The sequence below is a fragment of the Prionailurus bengalensis genome, chromosome C2 (genome assembly GCF_016509475.1).
Source record: "Prionailurus bengalensis isolate Pbe53 chromosome C2, Fcat_Pben_1.1_paternal_pri, whole genome shotgun sequence".
Taxonomy (NCBI): Eukaryota; Metazoa; Chordata; class Mammalia; order Carnivora; family Felidae; genus Prionailurus; species Prionailurus bengalensis.
The window spans coordinates 79791461-79813347 of record NC_057350.1 but is presented as its reverse complement, the minus strand read 5'-3'; the positions used below and the strand labels follow the sequence as shown (position 1 = coordinate 79813347).

The 21887-nt window shown below is 40.4% G+C and overlaps 1 protein-coding gene across 8 annotated transcripts in view; it reads left to right on the top strand.

Moving 5' to 3' along the window:
* Positions 1-21887, top strand: part of LOC122491615 (LIM domain containing preferred translocation partner in lipoma) — a 679043-nt gene that overhangs the window by 386376 nt on the left and 270780 nt on the right. The gene's annotated exons all lie outside the window — the stretch shown is intronic.

Genomic DNA, 21887 nt, shown 5'->3' with positions numbered 1-21887 from the left:
TAAGTCACACAGGTGGACTCTCATTCACAGCTCATTAGCCGCAATGATTCATATGGTTCCACTTAGCCATAAGGGTGCCAGACAGCAGAGAGCAGGACCAATTCGGAGAGCAGCATTGATGTCTATCGCATGAGGAATAAGAATAATGGTTAATAGTCAATGATTGTGTCCTATATACCAGGCGCTGTTGTAAGTACTTTACATATGTAGAGTCCTTTAGCCCCTCATGAAGGTAGGCAAGCTCGTGATCTCCATGGTACAGGTGAGAAACCCAGGCACGAAGAGGTAGACTACTAACCCGTGGAGAAGAGGCAGAACAGGGATTCTGCATCTATCGCATTGATATGTGTATCAAACTATAATGGACTTGAATGTGTTTTTTTAACTGGGAAGTTTAAAAGGAAGATACAAATACAGTTGAAAATTTTTCTGCTCTAAAAAACACAGGCGTCGACTAGGTGATCTCTAAGACTCCCTAAAATTTCACCTGGATCAGCCTAACATGACCCGTCACACAAGTGACTTCTGTGTTTCATTTACAGCCTCACCTTCAGAAGCCAGAGGCCCTAACCTGGACAGCACACTTTCCTAGTAGCTCAAGACAGGAGCATTGTCTCCATCGATGGGCTTCCTGGGTTTCTGGGAACGCACCCCCCTTTGACTTCTTCGAACTTTCTATTTGGGGAATTCAAACATATGTAAACGTCAAAGATTATAGTGAACCCAGTATCCCCAAGTATTAGGTGATTTAGCTTCATAAGCTAATCTGGCCTCCTATCCAGCAGACCTCTGAGCGCAGACTGGGTTCTGTGGGTTTGTGGAACGAAGAATGGGGTTCAAGAAACAGAAAGCCGGTGATCAGCTACCAGCAGCTGGGTGCTGGGAGGCTCTGACAGGACATGTGGAGGACAGGGTTGAAGAGATCAACGTAAGAGAGGACATCACTAATCAATACTTTAGACAAGTTTTCAAGCAGAGGATAAATGATGTGACAGTATTTAATCATCCCTGGGACACTCTTGCAAGGTAAGGGGGGGGGGGGAAGGAGAGATTTGTTGTTAATGCATTATTGTAAAATGATTGCCTTTCTCCCTTGCTAAAACTATAATCTTGCCTGCCACTCGGGTGGTTGATAGAGAAGGCTGGACATCCGAGGTCTGTCAGGAGACAGCATAGCTCTGCGCTCTGGGCCCTTCCATCAGGCCGAGAAACCACTAAACTGGAAAGCCTGCTGCCTTCTGGACCCTGGACCTTCCACGTCAGCAACATCCGGAAGGGCCCCAGGTCATTGAACCTCCCTGTCTTCTTTTTGAAAGACGTGGATATGAACCGTCTGAGTGCCTCGCAAACCTAGTATAGCATTTAATTAACAAATGTTCCTCAAATGCTTTGAGCTCCCCGTTCAGATACATGTGACTGAAATGTAAAGTACCTTTCACTGCCTTATTTATTGCTCCGGCGAACACGCTATATGTTGGCACCGTTTATCTTCATTTTAATTTTATCTCCAACAAATATAGGCATTAATTTAAATCACATACAGAACATAACAGTTTTTATAGAGGCAAACTTATTCCAGGGTGCTGCATTTTAATATCGCGCTTTGCCATCTTTTCTCACTTGATTCAAGAATAGTATCTCTTCCTGCCTCAGCATTTAATCTTAGGACAACAGAAACTTTTGTGTGTGTGTGCGCGCATGTTCTTGCTCTCAAACTTCATCTTTCTCACCGCTTTGCTGTTTGCTGCCTGGAAGTTGTTTTGCGAGTGTGGGCACAGGCTCCTATGAGGGGTTTCTTCTTGGTCAGCTGAATTTCTCCTTGCGGCGGGGGGGGAGCTGGGGGCAGGGAGGTGGGGGTAGGGGGACAGATGACCCAACGTGATGGGTTTTCCGGCTGAAGATAATTCTTGCTCTTCACCTTTCAAATCCCTCTTTAATAGTACTAGATCTCACAAAGTTTATCCACCTCCCCCACGCACCCTGAAATTCGTACATTCAAAAACCTTTTTATAGTGCTCATTTTTGTTGCTGGTCTTGTTTTTCACTCAAAAGGAAAATTCCCCCTTTTTCTTCATAAACTGTTACTTTTGCAGCGGCTGAGTCTTTCCCCCGAGGGGAAACATGCTAAATGGGCCTGCTGTATTTATGGCTAGGAAACATTCCAGTTAGCTGTTACACCCTGAGCAACGATGATTTCCCGATCCTTAATTTGTGGCCTGAAAAGCTGTGTCCCTCCTCAATTAAGACTCGCCGAATTGCCTCTGACAAGGCGGCCCATTCCCAGAAGTCAGGCCCGTGGGGGCAGTAATAACATGACCACAAGCACAAGGCAACCTGATTTTATAAGCCATTTCGGGCTCTCTTCACAAGCTTTCAGGGTACTGTCCCTACACATGTGTAAGCCAACCAACCAACAAACATAAAAGTTAGTTTCCTAGTTTTCCTGGCTTCTGGACTATCTAGGTTTAGGGGCACTTGAAATATCCCCTCCCCCCCCCCTTTTTTTAAAGATTTAGTCAGGGTTTAACATGTACCAGTTACTGTTTAAATTACCTGTTTCATCCTTATAACAAACTTTGGAGGCAGATACCATCATGATGCTCTTTTCACAGAAGAAGAAATGAGGCCCAGAGAAGTGAAATGTGTTTTTCCGAAATCATACAGCTAAGACGTGGCAGGGCTGGGGTTTCGAACGTAGCCCACTTTAACCAATTTGCTTTGGATATAGTCCTCTTTAGCTGGGATTCTTGACCTCTTGTTTGATGCCGACTTTTCCCAAACCCTTAATCTTTGTGCTGCGAGGTGGATTTTATCTGTGGCAAGAACACAGTTACCCTGGAAACCCACTAGCTATAATGGCAATCCAATTATAGCACCATCGCTCCGGTTTTATTAAATTAGCGTTGCTGATGATGGGGACTTCTTGACTGAAGGATGCTGAGAAATGGTTTCTCATCAGTTCTTGCCTGTGAGGACCACTTGGGGGTCATTCTCTTCTACTCCACCGGACCAAACCACACCAAACGAAATGGGTTATTTGGTTTATGGACTGGATTTGGAGGATAACCTAGGATTACCTTTGTGGACCGCTGGCTTTCAAGCCGTGGCTGGAGATGCGTGGAAGTGCATGGAAAGAAGCCTGACTGAATTCTGCCTGCCCTCTGAATACCCGTCCCGAGCCCCACAACCACAGTCTGTTGATGGGGGCCCTCATCTGAACAGTTGAGGCTCCTGGTTGCTGTTGCAGTGTTTTGTGGTGGTGGTTGTTATTGTTGTTGTTTATTCTGCTTCAATCCATTGATTTATCCCCAGCATGGTTCAGAAAAAGTCACAGCCCTTTGATATTTTTTGGCTTTTACAGACTTCTTGATGGACCAAGGATTTGCTCTGGTTCAAACCAATTGGTAAGCTTCCTTTAAATATACAGAATTTAAATAGAATTGAAGGAGCATAGGCACTGCTCAGTCCAAAGGCACCAGCTTAGAGGAAATGACATTTTTCATCTTAGTTGTTAGCTCACTCCCTGCTATGGTAGCTGGTAGGCTGATACAATGTTGCCTTAGTTCCTTCCACATGGAAAAGCACAGAAGACATGACTTGCTCCTTTGCAGGACTCTTCAGTGATGATGACTTTTGAGTAAGGTTCCTACCTTGCTGTCCAGTGTCCTTTTCTTTGTGTGGTAGTGCCTTTAAGGTCCATCTTCTCTATCTCAGATAACAAAACAGGTTAAAAACACTGAATCTGAACACTTGGAGTCCTAAAGTCAGAGCTATTTTTGTCTGGAAAAAAAAAAAACTATTGTAGGCATATCCTGTCTAGAGTGATAGGAGTCAGGGAGGGGAGGGGGCTGCATCTTACTGTGTACCCCTGAAGAGGTGATATTTCCATCAGAATCTCTGTCACCAGTGAGCAGATTTCCAGAAGCGGAAATTCAAAATGATCAAGAGAATCACACGTCTTCACAGAACATTATAGATTCTGTGTTAGCTTTGCCACCTGTAAAATAATCTGTTTTAAGGCAGTCACTGAAGTTCTTTCTAGCCCACCACTTACTGGTTTGGCGACCTTAACCAGTGTAGTTGGTATCTTTGAGCCTCATTTCCCATAAGAAACATGGAACAGTAATATTGGGTGAAAATATTGAGTTGTGCAGAAATAAGCGAGAACCTTTTTATCAACTGCAAAGTGGTCCGTCCTCTCATTGTAAGGTACACTCATCCAGCTCTCTCTCTCTCATTCTCCTCTCTCTCTATGCCAGTACTTTCTAGTTGTGTAAACTTAATGTGAAAATATCTGTGATATTCCTTATGTATAATTGTGGTGTCTTAGATTTAAAAATTCTACTTCAGTTTTTATTTCTTTGATAGTTGCAATTTCTTGTGGGTATAGTTTTCTCTGTGTGAAGTAGGAAACAACACCATCCACATCTATTATATATTTTTCATAATTAGATACAAATCTATATATTTTCTGAATTGACTCACATTTTCATATACATATAAGTACATAGGCATATTTTTTTAACGTGTATTTATTTTGAGACAGAGAGAGAGCGGGGGGGGGGGGGGGCAGAGGGAAAGGGAGACAGAAAATCTCAAGCAGACTCTGTACTGTCAGCACAGAGCCCGACGCAGGGCTTGAACTCACAAACTGTGAGATCATGACCTGAGCCAAAGTTGAACGCTCAACCGACTGAGCCACCCAGGCGCCCCCACTTGCGTATTTTAAAACGTTTAAAGGGATTCTACACTAACAGTTATTTTGGGGGTTATGCGAGATAATACTTCTTTCTTATACTTCTGTGTATATTAAACTTTCTATAATGAGCCTACTTTTCTTTTGCTCACATGTGTAAGTCATTTATGTAAATATTTTATAACCATATATAATGTAAATATTTTTATAAATTTGTGTAGATATTTGTATGTATGTATATATGTATACACATATACAATAGTTTTGCAGCATGAAGCACCTTTTATCGGTACATGTGTATAAGGACAAATTTAAAAACAATAAATGTTTCCCTCCCTCTTTCCTCCCTTCCTGTATCCTTCCTTCTCTTCCTTCCTTCCTTTCTTTCTCCCTCCCTTTCTCTTCTCTTCTCTTCTCTTCCCTTCCCTTCCCTTCCCTTCCCTTCCCTTCCCTTCCCTCCCCTCCCCTCCCCTCCCCTCCTCTCCCCTTCCCTCCCTCTCCTGCCTCTCCTCTCCTCTCCTCCTCTCCTCCATCTATTTTCCTCCCTCTCTCCTTCTCTCTCTATTCCTCCCTCCCTATCTCTTTCTTTTGTCATTGCCCAGCGTCTTTCAGAATAGAAAAGGAAACAATATTCCTCTTAAATATAGTGTGTTAGAAACGTAGAATGAGTTTTTCAAAAAGAGACGACTTGTTCCTACATCTACATATCATTGTGTACTCAAACCTGTCTCAAAACAAAAGTAGAACTATGATTTTTAACACCACTTTAACTATTTAATGAGTAGAACTGCTCTCCCTTGCCAACTGTCCTGGTGAGAGAGAGAAAGGAACACTTAAACAGAAGTCTGGTTGGTTATAGTAACTCAACTTCCAACTCGAGTGACCTTCATGGTTCCCAGTGACCCATTATGATTTCCTTTCTTTTCAAGGTATTTGTGACATCTTGGTTGATCAGCTTTGTAACAGCCAGCAGTTTGGGTCTTAATATGTCAAGCTTATATCCTTTTTCTCTCTCTAGATGTCTGCTATGGGTACGAATTTCAACCCCTCCTCTTGGGACCACCACAGCTCTATTTAGACATTTTTCTTTGTGTAACGTTTTCCTCATCAGTCTGTGTTATGCTGCTAAGTTTAGCTATTATGATATTAATTTAACCCAGAATGAAGAGAGCCAGTGTTTGTGTGTGCCTGTGAATTTTTTAAGGGGGCTGACTTTAAGGAAGCTGACTTTAGCATCCCTCCTCTCACTTTTTTTTTCCTTTTTTCGATTTGATCTGTCCAAGTAATGAGACCATACTGAGTACTTGCTAGTTGAGATGTGTGGTCTACAATTCTGAGTTAGTTCCTCCTCTGGCCCTCTCTCCCCGTGGTGCACTGAGTCACAATGCGATCGCCAGCTGCTTCTGGACTTCATGTACACAGCAGATTAGGGAGCCGCGTAGCCAAGCATCAGCCTGGGAAGTACTTTCAGGAAAAAGCAAAGATCCCTTGTCCACCCCGATTATCTTTCAGTGGCTTAGGATAGCTGGTATTAATGTTATAAATGAACATCCCTAAATCTGTCTTAGCTGCAGCCCAGATGGAGTTTTGATTTTAGAAAATCATTCAGTGAAATGTATTTCCTGTGCTTGGTAGTCAATGATCACTTACCAAAAAAAGGGGGTGGTAGGAGAATAAAAATAAACTTGTGATAATTCACATACACTTAACCTTTACTGAGTGAGTAATACCAAAAAGGGAATGAGCAGGCTTTGCTGACCAGCATTTGCAAATGGATTCCAGGAATGTTGTTGTAGTTGCCAAAGCAATTTCTGAGTCCTGCCAAAAGCATCCCGGGGGATTTTGCTAAGGGTAGGGAGAGCGAGGGATATGGAGGTGTGTATGCGAATGTGTTTCAAAGCTTTCTGGCCCAGCAGCCGTGTAGTAGAAAGAACACTGGCAAAAATCTGGGAAGCCTGCTTTCTAGACCTGGTTCTACCTCATGTCCTGTTACTGGAATTACCTACCTTCCTTGGAACTTCAGTTATCATATGTAAAATCAGGATGCCAGACTAAGATCTTTCATCATTGACATTCTGAGCTTCAGCTGTTCCAACACAGAAAGGTCACACATGTTCATTACATCTCTGTGTTAACAAAACTAAGCTAAAAAATGACAAGAGCAATCACATTTTTAAAAGAAAAAAATTGCAGCTATATATATTATATATTATATATCATATATCATATATCATATATCATATATTATATATCATATATTATATATCATATATTATATATTATATATTATAGTACTTCTGGTTAGTCCATGTCTAACATAATTACCAGATCTAATTATACTTTTAAAGAACCTATTGAGTTAAGAGCTCAGGTTCAAACCGTGGCTTATATAAATTGTAATACTACATGCAATTCAATTAACAAGGTACCAAGAGCTATGTTGCCCAAGGGCAGCACGGTCTGTGATGTTTCCCATGAGAGTACTACTACTGAAATTGTTTTTCTCAATGGAGCCTTCCTTTCCCAGTTTTTAAGAACGATCAAATGCATTTAGTATTGTTATATTTGCAGACAGAGATAACTTATAAAGGACTGATGTATCAGTAATGTCTGTGACCTTTGCCTCTTCAGTCATGTTTTCTCCTCCATATTTATGACACTTTTTGTTCCCCACTTCCTGATTTTAATTATTTTCTAATTAGAGTATTAACACATTGTTGATAGCTTTCTGTATTGTGTCATTGCTACCCGCTCCTTATGGGATAGCTGGAACCTTCTAAGGGTTCCAGGAAGTCCCTATCTTGTTGAAACACCCTTAGGAAGATATATTAGAAGTGTTATTGGCTTAGTGTAGGAAGGCATGTTTCTTCAGAAGCAACCTTACAGTTTGGTTTTGGGTAGAAATCATAATTCAGCAAGAATGGTCTACATATAATTATGCAGCTACATTGGCAGCCCCTATGAATGGTTTCCTTTCTACCAAAAGTCGAAGATCAGCCAGTGTGACTGATGATGCTTATAGAAGGTATGTTAGTCAGTGTTTTACCAGAGCCAGTAGGAGATAGAGATTTATTGCAAGGAATTCAGTTATGTGATTGTGTGGGCTGGCTAGGTAATCCAGCATGCACAGGGTAGACTGTTAGAAAGGGCAGAGGCTGGAACTTTGCTACAGATCTGACACTGCTGTCCTCAAGTAGAATTTCTTTTCCTTTAAAGAAACCCACCTCTGTTCTCAAGGCCTTCCATTCCAACTTTCAGTCTGGCTGACCCAGATTATTTAGGACAATTTCCCTTCTTTAGAGTCAATTGATGATGAGCTTTAATCACATCCACAAAGTACCTTCATAGCCATACCTAGATCAGTGTCTGGTTCAATAACGGGGGCTGTGGCCTAGAAAATTGACCATCGCAGAAGGCTAACCATTTCCTACAGAAGATCAGTCTAAGGTATAGAAGCCATTGTCACTTGGAGCTGAGAAGCAGGAAGCAGAAAAGGTGCCGGAGGAGTGAGTCGTAAGAATGCCAGCGTCTTCTTTGGGAATGCTGGCTGGAAGTGATGAGGGACACACGGGGCAGTAAATGTGGGCAAAGTAGTGTTCTACCTTAGGCATGTGGAGAGCTGAAAAGCCTTCACCGAGAATAGAGCTATTGTGTGTCACATCGCTCCTTTGGGTCAACTCTAAGTTAACAAACAGAAGAATTGATTGTCATTTCTCTTGCGTTCTTTGTTTCTTAAATTGTACTTAGTTAGACAGAGAGAGCATGTGCATGCATGGAAGAGGTGCAGAGAGGGAGAGAGAATCCCAAGTAGTCTCTGCACTGTCCACACGTGAACTATGGATCACGACCTGAGCTGAAACCAAGAGTTGGACACTCAACCGACTGAGCCACCCAGGCACCCCTTCTCTTGGATTCTTCATTTGAGTTGCAATTTGCTAATATGTTTATATGCTTCTTTGAGGTTGAAAGCATCTGACTAAAACACATTTTCCTCCATATTTAAAACATTTTTTTAATGTTTATTTATTTCTGAGAGCGTGAGCGGGGGAGGGGCAGAGAGAGAGGGAGACACAGAATCAGAAGCAGGCTCCGGGCTCTGAGCTGTCAGCACAGAGCCTGACGTGGGTCCCGAACTCATGGACCGTGAGATCGTGACCTGAGCTGAAGTCGGACGCTTAACTGACTGAGCCACCCAGGCGCCTCCACATTCTCCTCCATATTGCCATCATCCCCTAAATCTCCTTGTCCTGGCTGTCACTCATCAACCACTTGGCATATGGCCCACTGTGTCCCCTGTGTCCAGGCTTTTCATCATCATGGAAGATCTGAGGGCTCAACACCCTGGCTTCTCTGTCCCTTGACCAATATCTCTTGTGACTTTTATCTCCACTCAGCTGCAGCCACCACTCCCAGGGTTCCACCCTGGAACTTGTCATTGTTATGTTCATGAATTATAACATTAAAACAACAACAACAACAACAACCCAAAACTCCCTCTGAACATAACACCGTATTCTTCCAGCTCTCATTCAGACAGCTCTTACTCTACTCTTCTGCAGTGTCTTTGCCTTCTGTGACCTTCATTTCCATTTCCCCATCAGTCTCTTTTTCTGTATCCACCTTTGATTCCATGGTTCTACATTGGAGCCTCCTCTCCCACTGCTGACTTTCTTTCAGTAGGCCTTTTTCCAGAGTTTCACTTAGTCTACCTGCCCTGTTGAGACCTGCAGTACATTCAGGCCATCTTGATGACTTTTCTAGGTTTTTCTAGTTTTGTGAATAATTCTACTCTTAAGGATCTCCTTAACTCCTCTTCTGCTGCCTCCCTTTAAATGTTTATATATTTTTGAGAGACAGAGAGCACACAAGCAGGGGAGGGCCAGAGAGAGAGGAACAGAGGATCTAAAGCAGGCTCCCTGAGAGACTGATGCGGGGTTCGAACCCACTAACCGTGAAATCATGACCTGAGCCGAGGTCAGACACTCAACCAACTGAGCCACCAGGTGCCACTCTGCCACCTCCCTTTAGATGTTGGTTTTCTTTGGTAACGAGGGGTTTGGGGCATCTTTCCTAGAGTCCCTTCTTGTTCTACTTCCCATACTTGATTTGTTGACTTTCACTTCCTGGGGTGTCAACCACCAGTATTATAATGTCGTTATATAAATATGTCTCGGCAAGCTTTTTGCATTTCAGATCCAGGTCTTTCTGTCTATTGGCCAGGTGCATTTGAATATATCACGGAAAGCTTAACCTCAATATGTCAAGATATATTTATCAACTTCTTCCCAGAATTCCCTCTATTCCTGTGTTGTTAAATGGAATGGTGTCACCATCTAACCAGCCTCCTAAGCCGGAAGTCTGGTGTTATTTCTACACCCCACTCTTTCCCTTATTGCCAATTTTGCCTCCAAAGTACTTCACAGACCTTTACTTCTTTCCATCTCCACTGTCTGTAAATGATTCCAGATGACCGTCATCTCACATGTACCATGTTGCTTTCACACTGGTAATACCCTCTTAATTGGTTTCCATGTCCACACTCCCCTTTCCCCCCAGCTGCTTCTAAAAGGCAGATCTCATCACGCCGCTCCCCTGTCTAGCACCTTATCTCCTTAGCCCAGTAATATAACAGAGCAATTAAGAAAACCGATTCTGAAATCAAATAGAAATGGGTTTGAATCTCACTCACGTGCTATGTAAACTTGGACTAGTAACCATTTTTGATTGTTTACCATAAGTAAAATAGAAATATTAATCGTACTTTCCTTTTTAGATGTTTTATGCCTTATAATTTTCTTCTCCTACAATTTCCCTTCTTATGCTGCATGCTGGACTTTTTTCTCTCAGATCCTTGAGGGCATTGAACTGCCACTGGACAGTCATATGCTATTCTCTCTGCCTCGAACAGTCTGTTGTCCCCAGCTCTCTATTGCCATGTCTCATCATGGATGTCATTGGTCTTGAGAACTGTTCATCAACCTCCTTGCTCTTACTTAGTTTAGGTACCCTTGCTATGTGCCCCTGTATTTTTCTTTTTAAACTTCCTAACCTTTCCTTTTAAACTTCCTCTTTTCACCCTGTCCTGTAAATGTTCATGTACTTACTGCCTCCTCCCACACGATCACCCACTCTCCACCCTTCATGAGTTCCACAAGGACATAGACCATGACCTTGACTATCTCCTTAAGCTTCCTGTCCTCGATGCCCAGTGCTTAATGTGTTCTCTAGCAGGGATCAAGCACTCGGTAAATATTTGATAAATGTTTATAAATGAGACCATCTCACTAGTTCACAAACATTTCCAACAAAGTGAACACATCTTTTTCTTTTCTTTTTTCTGTAGGATAAAAGATCTCATAAAATATAATTCCCCTACCTCTGTAATGGTTCCCTCAGAACCTGACCACTTCTAGAGAGCTGTTTACTCAATCAAATCAAGCGGTATTTTACTAGGAGGGAAAGCCCCAGGACAAGTCCCTTCTCTTGACCACAAAGTTCTATGTTTTTTATCTTTTCCTCTTGAATTCTTAGCTTCAGCAAAGCAGCCTTTTGTTGATCCCCTCCTCCCAATAATGCTATAAATGTAATACAGAAATGTATTACTAAATCCTTAAATCCTTAATCCCTATCGATCCTTAATCAATTATAATGTGAAGCCTTGGGCTGGGGAGCAGACAGCACACTTATTTTTTAGCATGATTTGGAAGGATGTTTCTAGGTATATAACTGGCAAGCATTCGTGAAAGGCTGCTTTACTTTTCTATCAAGGTTTGGGAGGATTTTTTTTTTAACAGTTCTGTATGCTGAAAGAAAGTTCATACATTTTAAAAGGAAATGTGGCCCCTTTCATTAGCCCCTTTTTACCTCCTGCTGAGTCATGGATGAGAGAGAATTTGTAGGCGGCTGAGCTGCAGGAAAAGTAATACTGTCATTTACACTTGCAGGCTGTTATGCTTTCCAGAAAACTTTTTCCGTAGGTTGCGAAAGTGATTAATCTGCTGTTAAAACTGACAAAGAAGGTTCTCTGATAAGAACAAGAATTAAATGAGGGATTTTTTTTTCTTTAAAAAGTAAGCTCCTTTTTCCACTTTTAGACTAGAAAAAAATAGGTTTAGGTTTTTGGTTGTTTTTTTTTTTTAACTTTAGGTATTTTTTGTGTGTGTACGTGTGGATTTGGTCATGGCATAAAATAATCACAGGATATTTTCTATGTAAATTATGTCTATTTATTGGCATGTTCATGTCTCACGTTTTATATCTGAATTATTCTATATCCTGTTCCCTTGCTTTTTTTTCCTTTCATATTTTTATATGTGGGCCTTATTTTTAATACTTCCCACATCATCTTACTTCTCAACCCCAGATCTCTTCAACCAACTTCTTTTTTAACATTAAACCTGTTGAAGACAATCTAACTTCCTTCTGTGATATAAACTCCTTCCTCGTGAAAAATTCCATCCATGCAGTTTTTCTACAATAGTTTGAAAACTTGAACAAAAGTTACTTGGTATTATTAAAATGAAACATCATTGCCTGAAGAGCTGAGAAAACATATTTTCCTTTTATTTCTTTTTCTTTAGTTTTCTTTTCCTTTCTAAATACTTATTTACTTTTGAGAGAAAGAGACAGATCATGAGTAGGGGAGGGGCAGAGAGAGAGGGAGACACAGCATCTGAAGCAGGCTCCAGGCTCTGAGCCATCAGCACAGAGCCCAACACAGGGCTCAAACCCACGAACCTTGAGATCATGACCTGAGGTGAAGTTGGCTGCTTAACTGACTGAGCCACCCAGATGGTCCTATTTCTTATTTTAAAAATGAAATTGTTTCCACTGAGTTCTAGCAAATTTACTTGTCATTCGATCTTTTCTCTAGGGACCCTACCTTTCAGGGATCCTAAAGGAACAAATAAATCACTTGGCTTACCTTTTTTTTTTTTTTTTTTTAAATAGTTCCACAGAGAACTGGTGACTCATTTAGAGAATTGGGAGTCCTCACAAAAGTAGAATGCCATGTTAGATGTTTATTGAACTTGTTGCCCTTGGCATTTTAATACCTGACTTTTATAACTTGTTCATAGGAGTTGGAAAAATGCACTGGCCTGACCCCCTCTTCCTTTTACATTTCTCTATTCCTGTGCCTCGCCATGTTGCTTAAGGTATGCCAGGTTATTTTAGTTTTTTTTGTTTGTTTTTCCTTTTTATTCTCCTTATTTTTGCACACTGACTTTTGAGTGTGAGGCATTTTCTTGGCAACTGAATGGATTCATGAGAGACAGCTCTCTCACAACTCTGGCAGCACTGTCACCAGTGAAGAAGGAAAGAGACAGAGAGAAACGTCCCTTTCTCTAACTGAATGGACCAGCATGAGAGACTTGGCATTCTCTGAGTCCTAAGGTTGAGATATATACACTTTGCTTTTGCCCTTGGACTGTAGATCCAGGTTGTAAAATTCTGAAGTTGAAAAATGTCAAAACTGTATAATTGAAAACCTGCTAACTATTACTATGTATTTATGTGGGTATTTCAGAGGAGAAAAAATAAGGGAACATGATGATGTACTTGTTGTATATCCGAATTGCCAAGATTATTTCTGTTCTTTTGATAAATGTGTATGAAATATATGTAAACACACATAAACATAAACAGAGGGAGGGAGAGAGAGAGAGAGAGAGAGAATGCAGTATTATTTACACTGTTGTAGTGTTTCTTCATCCCTCTTCAAGATGCTGTCACATGCAGTTCCTGGTATCATCTTGTAATAAACGACTACAGTTTTGGGGCACCTGGGTGGCTCAGTCCATTCAGCATCTGACTCTTGATTTCAACTCAGGTCATGATCTCACAGTCCTGAGATCAAGCCCTGCATTGGACCCCGCACTGGGCATGGAGCCTGTTTGAAATAGTCTCTCTCTCTCTCTCTCTCCCTCCCTCCCTCTCTCTCTCCCCTCCCCCCCATTTCCCCTCTAGTGCTCATCCTCTTTCTCCCTTAAAAAAAAAAAAAGATTACGGCTTTTGGTGGGAGTCTCCTTGGGGCAGGATGAAGTGTAGAGATCCTTTACACTCTGCTTTTAGTAGAGCAGGGTTATTGGTTCCTACAAAAGTGTCTGTGTGCAGATTTGTCTCCGTTTTCTCAGCAACATGGAAGAACTTTTAAACTAGGAGAAAAAACATCCTCCTTTGGTTGTTGTTTTTTCCTATTGTTGTTGAGATTAGCTGTCACAATTTGGCTGCAGTATTTTTAAGTTAAGAACACTTTGATTTGACATTTTTAAAAGGAAAAGGTTCTATAGACATTATAGAAAAGTCTTTTCCGTAACTAAATGCCAGCGACAAAATTTAGACCAGAAAGTGGTCATGAAGCCACAATAATGAGATATGATTGTGGTTTAGTGGAGGGAAAAAAGCCCTGCAGGGAACAGTGCAAGTGCAGTAAATTATGAATCGCTACTAAATAGGCCTCATTAGTCCGCCATTGACTATGTTTAATTGACATTAGAAAGGAATCTAGAAAACTTTGGGAGTATATACAAGAAAACTTGGTGTTAAACTAATACAAGTCATTAGCGCCCATTTTAAAAATTAGAACCAGTTGGTTGTGCGTAAAGGCCACAAAACAGGGGCCATTTCACTAACACATGCTTATGGAAGAGCCATTTATATCCTAAGAGAAATGGGCCGCAGAATTCTGGGTGATGTCATATGTGACAGTCGCAGGTGCATTTCTCCCCTCATCCTAGATATTTCCACAAAATATAATGGACCTTAAATGTTGTTCTGAAGTTGATTCTGATGAGGACTGGAACACAAGAGGGCATTTATAGTGATTATTTTCTTTCTGTTACTCTACATGGTCGGCAAAGCCTGAGTGCCAGATGCTAAATTCTATCAACATAATGTATCTTTAATTAAATATGATATTTTCAATACAATTAATAATGTGGCCTGTTTCCATAACTTTATTAAGAAATTACCATAATTTTTGTATAATAAGCTAATAAAAAGGCAGTGTGTTTTGAAACAGCCTTTCCTAAAGTGGTTATGTGCTTTGTGTCTGTTGGATTTTGAATTTAGATTAAGAGATTGATGGCCTGAATATCTGATGCAATGCACTCAAGAGTTTAAATTAGTGAGGAATCTTGTAGGATCTAGTATTTGTTTCCTTGAAAATAAGATAGATTTCTTGCTTTTCAGTAGGCTCACTGTTTAAGAGGTTTTAGGGGATAACTTACTTTCTTTATGCTCCCTCCTTCCTCTCCTTCTAAAAACCCAAGCAGTACCAAAAAGTACCAAAACATGTTAATTTCAAGTGTATAGTACCTTGAACCATGATGGTTCCTAATGAATGGGGGTTCTTGCTTCTCGTTCAGTGGCCACAGTTGGTGTGGTTTTAAGTTTTGCGATGTGTTAACATGATAATTAAATTCCCCTGGTTGTCCTGTGAAGAAAGAATTGTAAATGGCACCACGCATGGGGAAAAAACTTTGATATTTGAAAATAATATTATCTTTTAAACTGAGATCACATGTGGATACAGAATACTGTGTATATAGCTATGACAATAGGGCTTTAATAATGTTTCGTAAGCTGCCTTTTTCAAGACTGTTTGAAAATGTCACCCTCAGCTAAACAGATGTGATTTGCATCAGAGCTGTGTATGTCCTTACGCTTAATGAAACAAGAGTCATTCTCTTCAGAGAGTAATTGTTCTCCTTGCAGTGTGTGTGTGTGTGTGTGTGTGTGTGTGTGTGTGTGTTTTCTCAGCATTCGGTGTTCTTCCCCTGCCCTTCTTTACCTTAATATTTGTCCTTTAATTATATCAGATTAGTTGTCAACGAAAATGAAAAGCAGATGTTACCCTTCACAATCTATCCTGATCTAATTTTACAGCGTTGATTTAGGTGTTTGCTTTTCGTATAGAAGAGGCCAACAGAATAACTTTAGAACCACGAAGCCTAGATTCAGGTACCAACATGAGATGATGCTGTGATGTTGCGAAAGTTACTTCATCTCACCTAGACCTGGGCCTCAGTTTCCTCATCTGTAAAATGGGAACAATGAAAGGCCCTTCCTCAGTTCTATGGAAAGCGCTTAGATGAGGCCTAGCACATAGAATGTGTCAACTATTACTAAATTCCTGACAAACTTGATTGTTCTCCCTCCCGGCCCTCTCCTTTTGTCTGGGTCTCTGCTCACTTCATTTGCCTGAAAGAATCTATCTACCCTCCTCTTACAATGAAGGCCTACCCTTGCCCTCAACAGGAAGCCATCTTTGTGTTCTAATTCTGTCCCCCGGAAGAAGACAGCACTGGGTGGGAGAGCCACTCTCTGCTTGCCACTTTGGGAATAACCCATCTGAAATTTAATCACTGCTCTTGCGTTGCCTAGCATTCTCAATGATTATGTTATAGGCACTTAACTAGTGTTACTTCGTCTCCTTTGCTTTGTGAACTCCTTGAATCCAGGGAGCTCATGGAATAAATTTCTCTCTACTCCAAAGAGCCCAGTGCCTTGTCATCTGCTGTGCTTATTTAATTAGTGAGGAGTGCTTTTCTTTACATGTATCTCATTTCAGACACTTTTGAATGTACATGATGTGCTTACTGTTGCATTAATCCCATCAGTTCTGGGCATTGGCAAAGGTCAGAAAATTAGGAGGAACAAAAATACATTTAGTCCATTTAAGCAATATGTAAGTTCCTCTTGTGTTTCCTTCCCGCAATTAGCTCTCAATACTTTTGCAAAAGAATGGCTAATTTCTTATTTAAAGGAAAATGAAAGCAGATCTGTTACTTCTATCATTTGAAAGGCATCCTTTATCAATGGATAGATAAATGCAATATTTACATACGGTTTGTGCACATCACAATATATTTATGAAAATTGGGCACAAACTCTCAGTGCCTATACGTTGTTGGTGGGTTTTTTTTTTTTGTCCCATTCATGTGGGTTATAAAACAACAATTACATTTTGAAAACTCTAATGTAGTTATTTCTTTAAAATTATTATACCCTGAAATAAAGTTTTAATACTCTCTACTCCACGATAAAAGTTACACAGCATTATTACTTTACTGCTGAAAACTTGTGAGGCTCCAAATAATTTAATGTTTATACATTGAAGCTACTTGACCGTATTTTAAAAACAAAGCTTAAGATCATAAAACATGAATGTTTCACCAATTCTATTGGCTATTTTATTATTGGACTTTGTGAAGACTGTAGACTTTATTTAAAAACAAATTTTGATTTAAAGACAGGAAACGTATAGTTTGTATAGCTCTGTTCAAAACGTGAGGTTTGCTATTATTGTTTGCAGGATTTTTGCCAGAGTTTGTTTTTGCTTTGTTGTCACTGTTTTGTTGGGTTTTGCAGTGCGCTGGGCATGTCTGCTTCTTTTCTGTTGCCCCACATGGCACTCGTGTACATGGACTTAAATAGCCAGAGTGGTTCTTCAATGTGGAATAATAGTTCATTTATTCTAAGGGGGTGATTACAATATCACAGATCTGGGTAAGTGATCGAAGCTGACCAAACGTAGGGTTTGTTCCATAACAGTATTTGAGGTTAGGTTCTGTCTTTACAGCAGCTGCTTATTTGCATAGATGACACCTAAGGTTAATCTACGCTGTGTGCCATATTTCTCAGGGCAAATAATTCTTTTCATTTTTGAGATAGATAAGGTATTACGAAACAAGTATTTCTCTTTAGCCTTCATCCAAGGACAAAGCACAGTGCAAGCAATGAAATAGATGGTTAACTGATGCCTAGCCTCTGACTGGGGAATCCTAGGGAGTGGTCAGGAGCTTGGGCAGCTTTGACCCAGGCTACATGTGTGAATTCAGACCCAGTGTTCCTAGACCCCATGACTGAGTGCCGTTGGATGGCCCATGACCTCTAAGGCCTTCAACTTGTGGGCACCACTGAAAATGGCCAGTTTAGCGCTTTGTTTGACAAAGCTAAATTGGTAGTTCTTTTCTAATTCTGAATCCCAGGTGTAGTTAAACTGTTTAGACAAAGCCCGATAAGTGTATGAGATGAAGTATGACTTGGTGGGTGTTGTTAATGCTCCTTTCTCCCTTCTCCCTGAGGGTTCATTTAGGGATGTCCATGGCCAGATGAGAACTTTCAGAATCTGAGGCAAGATTTATCCTTGAATTTTGGCTAGAAGTAAAATCATTTAGGTCACTTGGACACATCCACGGTGCTTACCCCCACAAAATTGTCTACCCCTCTGTACAACCTATGCGTGACTGCTGGGCTACTTGGATTTCCCAAAAGCAACAAATCACCCTCTTCCTGAAAGGGGCCGTAGTGTCTAAGTGTGAATAATGCCATTTAATTCCGAGTGCTGGAATTGAGGCCTTCAGTTGTAGCAGCCCTCCCCCATGATTCTGTTTCTCTTTGTTCTGACACCCCCATTTAGTATTTGTCTTAACAGTTATTGTTTCCAGCGTATTTGCTGGGTTTCCACTAAACTGGCCACACCACAGGAGCTCATTGGCTCCATTCCTTATTCATATTTGGAAATATCATTGTACAAAGGAAAAATTGCTAGCCAGAACTATTCTGGGACAATCTGTACACATACACACTCTCTAGAATGCTGTAGGAGCCTTTTCCTTCAAACTCTAGCCCTCGTCAGGGCCTCATCTTTTCTTCCCTGGATTGTGGCCCTGGCTTCTTGTCTGGCTGCCTTTATGCCCATCATAACCATATGGCTTCCAGATTAATATTTCTTCAGCACAGCCCTGGTCCTACCATTCTACATTTGGCTTCTGAACAATCTACATATTACAGAGTAGATAGAAGGAATGTGGTGATGATAATGATGGTAATAATGGCAGTAACAACAATAATAAACGAATGTTCTTAGATGCCCCATTACAAATATCAAATGTCTTGACACAACAAGGCTTTTGCAATTCAGTATCAGAGGGTTTATCATTGGCATGATGTGATTGGCCCAGAGGCATGGGTCTGAATTGCATGCCTATAGCTTGGCTGATTGAAAGATATCTGATCTACATGAGATGTGAGTAGGTGGGGAGTTGACATTTTGTTAGAAGTGCATGCCGGGTATCTTGATATACAACTGCATGCCCTCACATTGTTGATATCAGAAATAAAACTACTTTGTGAAGAGACTGTAGCACAACTCAAAACAGTAGGGAAATCTTAATGCCTCACATCCCGGTCTGGGTTTTGAAATTAAATATGTATACTGAGTAGTGGGTTATCACCTTTGAGCGTTCCCATCTGTTGAGGCGGATTGACCACTTGGTTACCACACCATAAACAGCTTTTTGGAAGAATTTTTAAATTTGTTACTTCTATATGATATGTTAAATTTAAAAAAATGAGATACAAAATTGCATATAAACAAGGTTTGCAGTTAAACACCAATACTCGTATTAGTATACATATGCACAGGCATACATACACATACAAATTGTACATGTAAATACAAAGAAAAAATTACCAAGTTCAAGTTCTTATCACTAAGGTTTAATTATGGATATTTCCATTTTCTCTCGTTCTTTCTTTATTTTAAGTTTTTAATGTTTATTTATTACTTTGAGAGAGAGAGGAAGAGAGAGAGAGAGCAGGCAATCAGGGTAGGGGCAGAGAGAAAGGGAAACACAGAATCTGAAGCAGGCCCCAGGCTCTGAGCTGTCAGCACAGAGCCCCACATAGGGCTGGAACTCACGAACTGCAGGATCATGACCTGAGCCAAAGTTGGCTGCTCAACTGACTGAGACACCCAGGCGCCCCTCCATTTTCTTTTTTAATCTTGTTCATATCTTCTGTATTTTCTATGAGTATTACTATCTTAATGAAGAAACTGTCTCTTAACATGAGAGTTTGCCCAGCACTGTCATTCACAGCTCTGAGGAATGTTGAATATGTTATTGAGCCATCATTAAAAAAAAATCAAGGGCATTGAGGAGGGCACCTGTTGGGACGAGCACAGGGTGTTGTATGGAAACCAATTTGACAATAAATTTCATATTAAAAAAAATCATGGAGCGACAACAGAATAAATACAAAACTGAATTGTCTGTTTATAATAGTAAAATATCTTCTTGAGTAGTTCTGTTGTGTACCATCTATGAATGGTGCCCCTGGGAAATTGTATGTTTTGCTGCCTTTTTGTTTTGTCTTGTTTTTTAACTGCTGAGGTATTGAGTGAAGAAATCTAGAAATAAAATGACTAGCCCCATAGATTGTACCTTTGATGCCTGAGATCATTGGTGTTTTGTTTTGTTTTGTTTTTTCATTTTTTTTAAATGTGATTTCCTCCATTCTCACCAAATAATGATATTGTTGAAGCTGCTTATCATGGTCTTTATATTTCTATAATGCCAATCATCCCAGAATCCACAAGGGCTCACACAGGCAGAGACTAAATAAAGAAAATTAAGGAAATGGGGGATAACCTCATACTTGAATATAGTCATTCATTAATGCATTCATTCCTCAATGATGTTTTGATAGCCTATTGTAGCTTAATCTTTGTGCTACCATATTCTAAATGAAAGGATGAATAATGAATATTAGAACATGGTTCCTGTTCTTGAGTTTATGTAGTTTAGAACAACAGTTCTCTAACTTGAGAGTGCAACAAGAATTACCTAGGTGATGACATTCATCTGAGATACAAGGGAGATAGGAAATAGCAGGCCAGGGGAAGATGTTTGAATTCAGCTGCCCGTGGGAAATGTGAAAAAGCATTTTTAGCCAGCACCTTGAAGGTGAAGGAGCTGAGCAACAGAAAAGACAGGAACTTACATAATGTCATCCAGTAGTTAGAGTAGAGAGGGGGACTCTGCTTCTAGACCTTTTCAAACCAGTGTTCTTTGTCTGGCTGGAACTCAGTTCTATGTTTAAAAAAATGAATGGGTTGCTGTAGAACACTATATTCCAAGTAGAGTTTGTCAGACTTCTGGGAATCTGAGAAGTTTCCACTGGTTTTCTTCCTGTTTCACCCAAGTATAGTCGAATTCATTGAGGCTAGGAACCATAACTTGTTACCCAAGACGCTGGCAAAATTTCTGGTATTTAGAAGGTGGTCAGTTAATGGTCAATGACTCCATGAATGACACCATTTTTCAAAAAGAAATTCCAAAGTCATGTATTTAAGGCAACTAATATCATATTTCTTTGCTTTAGGGTGGTTTGGGATGATGCAGTGTGTTTGTTCTTTGAAAGGAAAAGATGTTTGGAGATATCATTGTTTTTCTCTGTAAATAAAGCTATTTCATTTTAAATGCAAATATAATGCTTTCATAAAATAAAATGAAGGAAGAAAAAAGAGCAAAATATCTATATTTCTAATAACTATAGTAATTCAGGTTTTTTTCTCAATTAGATATTGGATTTTAATCATGCTATATGTACAAGTTTATAACCTGTTATTTTTATGTAAATACCAGATATAACATAAATAACATTCTGCAACATATATAGATCTTGAGATTAACAAAAATGAATCGAAAATAGTGTCAGAATGAGAAGGATCTTAGTTTATATACCATTCCAAAGGACCTCAGGTATCAGACTTTGAGATCAAGGGTGTTTCTTAGATGTTTTAAGCTACCAGAAATGTGGGTTTTTTTTAATTTTTTAAATGTATTTATTTTTGAGAGAGTGACAGAGAGAGAGTGCAAGAGGGAGAGAGACAGAGAGAATGGGAGACACAGAATCTGAAGCAAGTTCCAGTCTCCGAGCTGTCAGTACAGAGTCTGACTTGGGGCTTGAACTCAGGAACCATGAGACTGTAACCTGAGCCGAAGTTGGACACTTAACCAACTGAGCCACCCAGTCAGCCCTGCTACCAGGGATGTTTAAAATATCCCAGTCATATCCCCTTGCTTATAAAGAGGAAATTGAGGGGCGCCTGGGTGGCGCAGTCGGTTGAGCGTCCGACTTCAGCCAGGTCACGATCTCCCGGTCCGGGAGTTCGAGCCCCGCGTCAGGCTCTGGGCTGATGGCTCAGAGCCTGGAGCCTGTTTCCGATTCTGTGTCTCCCTCTCTCTCTGCCCCTCCCCCGTTCATGCTCTGTCTCTCTCTGTCCCAAAAATAAATAAAAACGTTGAAAAAAAAAATTAAAAAAAAAAAAAAAGAGGAAATTGAGACCAACAGAAGCACATTTGTTTGGCCCAGGACTTTCAGACCTTGGCCCAAATTAAAA